Source organism: Arachis ipaensis, chromosome B1 (assembly GCF_059453495.1).
Source record: "Arachis ipaensis isolate K30076 ecotype BB chromosome B1, ASM5945349v1, whole genome shotgun sequence".
Taxonomy (NCBI): Eukaryota; Viridiplantae; Streptophyta; class Magnoliopsida; order Fabales; family Fabaceae; genus Arachis; species Arachis ipaensis.
Genome location: NC_142436.1, coordinates 41,119,776 through 41,125,775, shown reverse-complemented (window position 1 = coordinate 41,125,775; position 6,000 = coordinate 41,119,776).

Here is a 6,000-nt window from a genome sequence, read left to right as displayed (position 1 = left end):
CACACCTCCATTGCCATATCCCCAAAGATTTAACAAGGAGACTAAGGACCAACACTTCTCTAAATTTCTCGAAATCTTCAAGAAATTAGAGATCAACATACCCTTGGCTGAGGCACTTGAGCAAATGCCTCTATATGCCAAGTTTTTGAAGGAGCTTATTAACAAGAAGAGAAGCTGGCAAGAAAATGAAACTATACTGCTCATAGAAGAATGCAGAGCATTAATTCAAAAAGGACTCCCCCCTAAACTTGAAGATCCTGGAAGTTTATTTCTACCTTGTGCCATTGGCAGTATGACCATCAACAAGGCAATGTGTGACTTAGGGGCCAGTATCAATCTAATGTCTTCCTCACTGGTGAAAAAGCTATGCATAGAAGAAGTAAAACCAGTACAGATGTCTCTAGAATTGGTGGACAAGTCAGTGATATGTCCCAGGGGTGTGATTGAGAACCTTCTAGTAAAGGTGGACAAATTCATCTTCTCTGCAGATTTTGTGGTCTTAGATTCAGATGAGGATGAAGGTGATTCCATTATACTGGGGAGACCATTCTTGGCCACTGCAAGGGCCATTATAGACGTAGAGCAAGGAGAGCTGACCCTCAGAATGCATGATGAAAGCGTCACCCTGAATGTATTTTCAGAGATACAGCTCATAGATGAAAAGAGAGACTGCATGGAAACTGACAAGGAAAACTTACAGTGGAAGGAAGAAATTAACAAGACGATCAGCAGCTACCTTCCAAAGCAAGAAGTAGACAATGCAGCATAGCAAAAAGAGAAAGAAACTGTGCAGAGTAATGAGGAAATTCAAGAAGGCATTGATGTGTCAGTCATCAAAAAGAAGAATCCCAAAGTGAAGCCCAATTGCAAGAAGAAAGGATCAATAAAAAGAGGGAAGAAAAACAAGAACAAAACTAAAAAGTGGGTGGAAGCCATAGCCACAACCACCTGTGATGCACAGATTGTCCTTCAATTCCTTAAAAAGCACATTTTCACTAGATATGGAGTGCCCAAGGGTCTTATTAGCGATGGTGGTGGTCATTTCTGCAACAAACAGATGGAGAAACTCCTCCACAAATATGGAGTAATCCATAAAGTGGCCACACCATACCACCCTCAAACTAATGGCCAGGCTGAATTGGCAAATAAGGAGTTGAAGAAGATCTTAGAAAAAACAGTGGGAAGCACAAGAAAAGATTGGGCTAGGAAGCTAGAAGATAAACTCTGGGCATACAGGACAGCTTTCAAAACTCCCATTGGAAAGTCCCCCTTTCAGCTATTGTATGGAAAATCATGCCATCTCCCTGTAGAGCTTGAACACAGAGCTTTCTGGGCTACTAAACTCCTCAACCTTGATTCTCAGGCAGCAGGGGAGAAAAGGTTACTACAATTCAATGAGTTGGATGAATTTAGGCTAGAAGCCTATGAAAATGCTAAGACATACAAAGAAAGAGCCAAAAGGTGGCATGACAGGAAGATCTCAAAGAAAGAGTTCAAACCAGGACAACAATTACTCCTGTACAATTCACGGCTCAAGATTTTTCCTGGCAAGCTCAAGTCTAAATGGACTAGCCCATATTTAGTGACAAAAGTTTTTCCTTATGGAAGTCTTGAGTTGCTAGATGAAGCTACACAGAGTCATTTCACAGCAAACGGGCACAGAGCAAAGCCTTACTTAGGAGGGCAATGGGACAAGGAAAAAGAGGTTCAGAACCTGAGCTAAGCAAGAATGAAGGATGTCAAGCTAATGACAATAAAGAAGTGCTTGTTGGGAGGCAACCCAACCTGAGGTAGTTTTCTTTTCATAACTATTTCAATAAAAAGGTTAATTAGCTTTATCTATATTACAAGAAGCTAAGTTTGGTGTTGCACACCAAAACAATATAAAGGAGAATGATGGATTCTAAGTTTGGTGTTCCACCAAAATCTCATCATAAAAGGCATTCTCACTTCCTGCATAATGCCAGCTTCAAACATTTAGATAAACTAGTTAACTATTTGCTGTTTCATAGTTTTTAGTTTTATTACCTTTAGTTAGGAAAAAGATTTCACATATAGTTAAATTGTTGCATGAGAAATATTGGCAAGGAACTAAGTTTGGTGTTCACACACCATAGCAAGTTCAAGAGCCCATAAACAAGCTTGGCAGATTAACTGGATAAGGCTTAAAAAGAAAGCAATGTTTGAGGAGTATGCAGGAAAATAGCCAACAAATTAAAGAACACTTGCATTATAATTCAGAAGGAGCATAACAGAAGGAAGAATGAAAAGCTGCAACCCAACAGGTTGTATTTATACTTAATCCTTGTAGTTATGAAATGTTTTAATTCAGGGATTCCTTCATGCCTTGCTAGAATAATCATTTAGTTGTAAGTAAAATTCCATGCTAAAGAAAGCTATCTGCAATTTTTCTTTAGTTTAAAAGTTATCTGCATAATAAATGTCATCCTTCATTAGCTTAAGAACTTTGCTTTGTTCCCTTGCTGTCTGAATAAAAGAGAGATGTCTTGAATTAGAAAAGTAATTGTTCAATGTTGCAAAAGTTAGAATGAAAGTTAGTGGTGGTATGTGTTTGATTCAATTGTTAGCTCACAAAATAAATGCTGCATAATGACATGCTCCTTGAAGTCTAAACTAGTTTGCTGCTATAAAGCCTTGAATTAATAAAGAATCCCTTGAAAATGAATCAAATCAGAAAGAAAAAGAAATAGAAAAGCCAAAAAGTGGCAAAGAAACAAACAATAAGGCTAGACACCAATAGCTTGGACCCTAGGACACATGCTTGTGGTGTTTTTGTACTAGGTTATGCTTGGATAAGTAAGTTCTAAGGAGTATTTCAAAACTTGGCCACTTAGATCAACTGATTTAGGATTGCCAACTGAAAGTCCACAATAAAGAACAACCTAGCTACAAAACACTTAGTTATCCAAAGAGATGTTGGGCATCAATGATCCTAGGAAGAAAAAGGTGAGCCATGTGTCTGTGGTGAAGAAATGTTGAGTGAAATTAAGCCAAAGACCACTGCAACATTTGCCACCAAGCCTTCAATAAGTAATAAGCTCTCTAATGCAAAAGAAAGAAGGAAAAAGCTAACAAGGGAAGTAAGCAAAAAGTAAGGCATTGTAGCAGCAACCTTAGTGAATCTTTGAAGAAATATTGTTTGTTTAACAGCAAGTAATAAATGAGCTACTATTGATCTGCATGAAATCCCATGAACCAAGTTCAACTATCTGCTTAATAAGGGCATGTATACTTCTCTATTTCATTCTATCTTCTCTTACGTCTAATGCTTGCTTGGGGACAAGCAAGTTTTAAGTTTGGTGTTGTGATGACAAGTCATCTTAGCCTAGTTTCACTAGTCTTTTTCTTTGTTTTTATTAGGTTTTATGCACTTTTTTGCATTGTAAGTAAGTAATTTGGAGTGGAATTGCATATTTTATTAAATCAACCAACCACCCTTTAATTGATACAAAATCATGAGGTTTAAGAAAAAATTAATTGAATTATGAATGAATTTTAAACCTTGTGAATTTGGTGATACTTTGATTGGTTGTTTTGACTACTTGTAGGTGAAGAAAGAAGAAATTAAGAAAAGCGTGGCCTAAGGAATGTGCCCAAAGGAAGCAAGAAGCGTGCCCAAGAGAAGAAAAGCGTAGCAACATTGAGGAAGAAGGAGAGCTAAGTTGAGAGAGTGAACCGAGCTCCACAAGAAAAGAAAGGAGAAAGCAAGGCACAAAGCTCAGTTCACTTAGTTAACTGAGCACCAAAGAAAGCAATACAAAGACATAAAGCTCAGTTCACTAAGTGAGCTTTATCGGGGGTTCTCCAAAATTAATTCAAAGCAAAACTCCAAGGAGTGAAGCTACAAAGTATCGAACCCATGACCCAAGGAAAGCAAGGAATGCTCCTTGCAAGGAAAATAAGAGAAATTGGCCAAAAAGCTTCCTCCAAGGTTCGAACAAGGGATCTCACACTACCAAGCTTGCAAAGAAAATAAGCCAAGGTGGGTAGGCTGGGATTCGAACCTGGAAACTCCATGGAGAACAAGGGAGGAGCGCTACTTTTGGTGCAAAGAAAATGAGCCAAGATGGCTCTCCCAAGGTTCGAACCAAGGAGCTTTATGAAAGGCAAGGAAGGAGCGTCCACTCTTCCAAGGAAATTTGCATCCATTTGCTTCCACTCGGATTCGAACCTGGGAGCTTGAAGTCCAAAGCAAGGCACTACAAATGGGGAGCTCAGTTGGTTTTCCCAACTGAGCACTACTCTTCCCCCATCCCCACACTTTGGCGCAACAAGAAGCACACCAAGGAGATGTCATGCGCACCTTGACATGGAGAAAGGAGCTGTGACACGCACAATGGGGCACACCAAGGCAAGACATAGAGCTCAGTTCAATTTTCCAACTGAGCTCTATTGAAGATCAACTTGAACAAGGCTGGGCGCATCAAATTGGGCAACACAAAAGCACATTGGGCGCTCAGTTTGGTATTTGAACTGAGCCATCCCCTGGGAGGTGCAACTTGGGCCAAAAATCCATTAAAAATCTAAATTAATTCATTTCTTCACCAAATTTTAGAGCCCACCCAAATTCTTAGATCTAAATTAGGAAGTGTATCAATAGGTGTTAGTTTGATTTAGAATATACCTTTTTGCTTCTTTGAGAATTTTCATCTTTTGTAATTTTGAGAGTTTTACTTTGAATTTGGATTTCTGAGAACTTGGAAGGAGAATTGATCTCTCTTCTTCTTGGTTCTTGCTTGAGCACTCTTTACTTCTTGTCTTGGTTCTTGGGTGGAGAATCGAAGAAATTCTGTTTCAATCTTACCTTGAGATCTCTTGTTTAATCTTTTTGCATAATTCTAAGAAACTTTGATTTACATTTCAAATTCTGCTTACTGTTTCTTCTCTTCTACTTTTTCTGCAATCTACTTTTCCATTTTCTTTTGCAATTGTTCTTGTTGGATCAAGAAAGGATTTGAGATCTAGACTTGTTTTCTAGTCTCTTCCACTCCTGAGATCTTCAATCTCTCTCTTAATTTCTGCAATTGAGCTCTATTTACTTTCTATTTTTAATTCTTCAAGTATTTTACTCTTCTGTTTGAGATCTACTTGAATTCAATTCATCTTTTGCTCTTCTGTTTATTGCAATTTACTTTTTCTTGTTTAAATTCTGCAATCCCAGCTCCCAATTCCTTTTATAATTCAAGCAATTTACATTTCTTACACTTTAAGATTCAGTCATTTACGTTTCTTGCAATCTAAGCTTCTGCAATTTAAATTACTTGTTCTTTAAGATTCAGCACTTTTATCTTCTGTTCTCTTTAATTTACTGCAATTCTTCTCCCTTCCTTTAAATTTCATGCAATTTAGCTTCTGTCAATCACAAACCACTCAAACTAATACTTGATTCGCTTGACTAAATCAACCACTAAACTAAAATTGCTCAATCCTTCAATCCCTGTGGGATCGACCTCACTCATGTGAGTTATTATTACTTTATATGACCCGGTACACTTGTTGGTTAGTTTTGGGTGTTGGAATTCGTTTTCCAAAATATCCATCATGGTGCTGCTGGCTCTGTGGGCTCTGGCTGTGTAGGGGCCTGAGGCTCTGCCGGCGGCTCAAGCAGAGGCTCCTCGTGCTGTACCTGCTGCTGGTCTGCCTCCTGTGCCTCCTCATCCTGCTCATCCTCCTCTGCCTCCTCAGAGTGCTCCGATGGTGTGTCGGGCTTGGAGGGGATATCAGTATGCCCATTCCTCATCATCAGCTTCAGATGCTCATGGCGCCGCTTGTTGCGACCCTCAGACTGCTCAATACGCTGTTGAGCGTGGTGCTCCATCTGATCGATGCGCTCAAAGAGGCGGTGCACTAGATGGTAGATGGGCTGGGAAGCGGAAGAAGGTGCTGTTGATGCGGGAGGTGCGGCAGGCGCTGAGGGTGCAGCAGAGGATGTGGCCACATCAATAGAGGTCATAAGAGAAGGTGGTCTGTGGCCTAAAG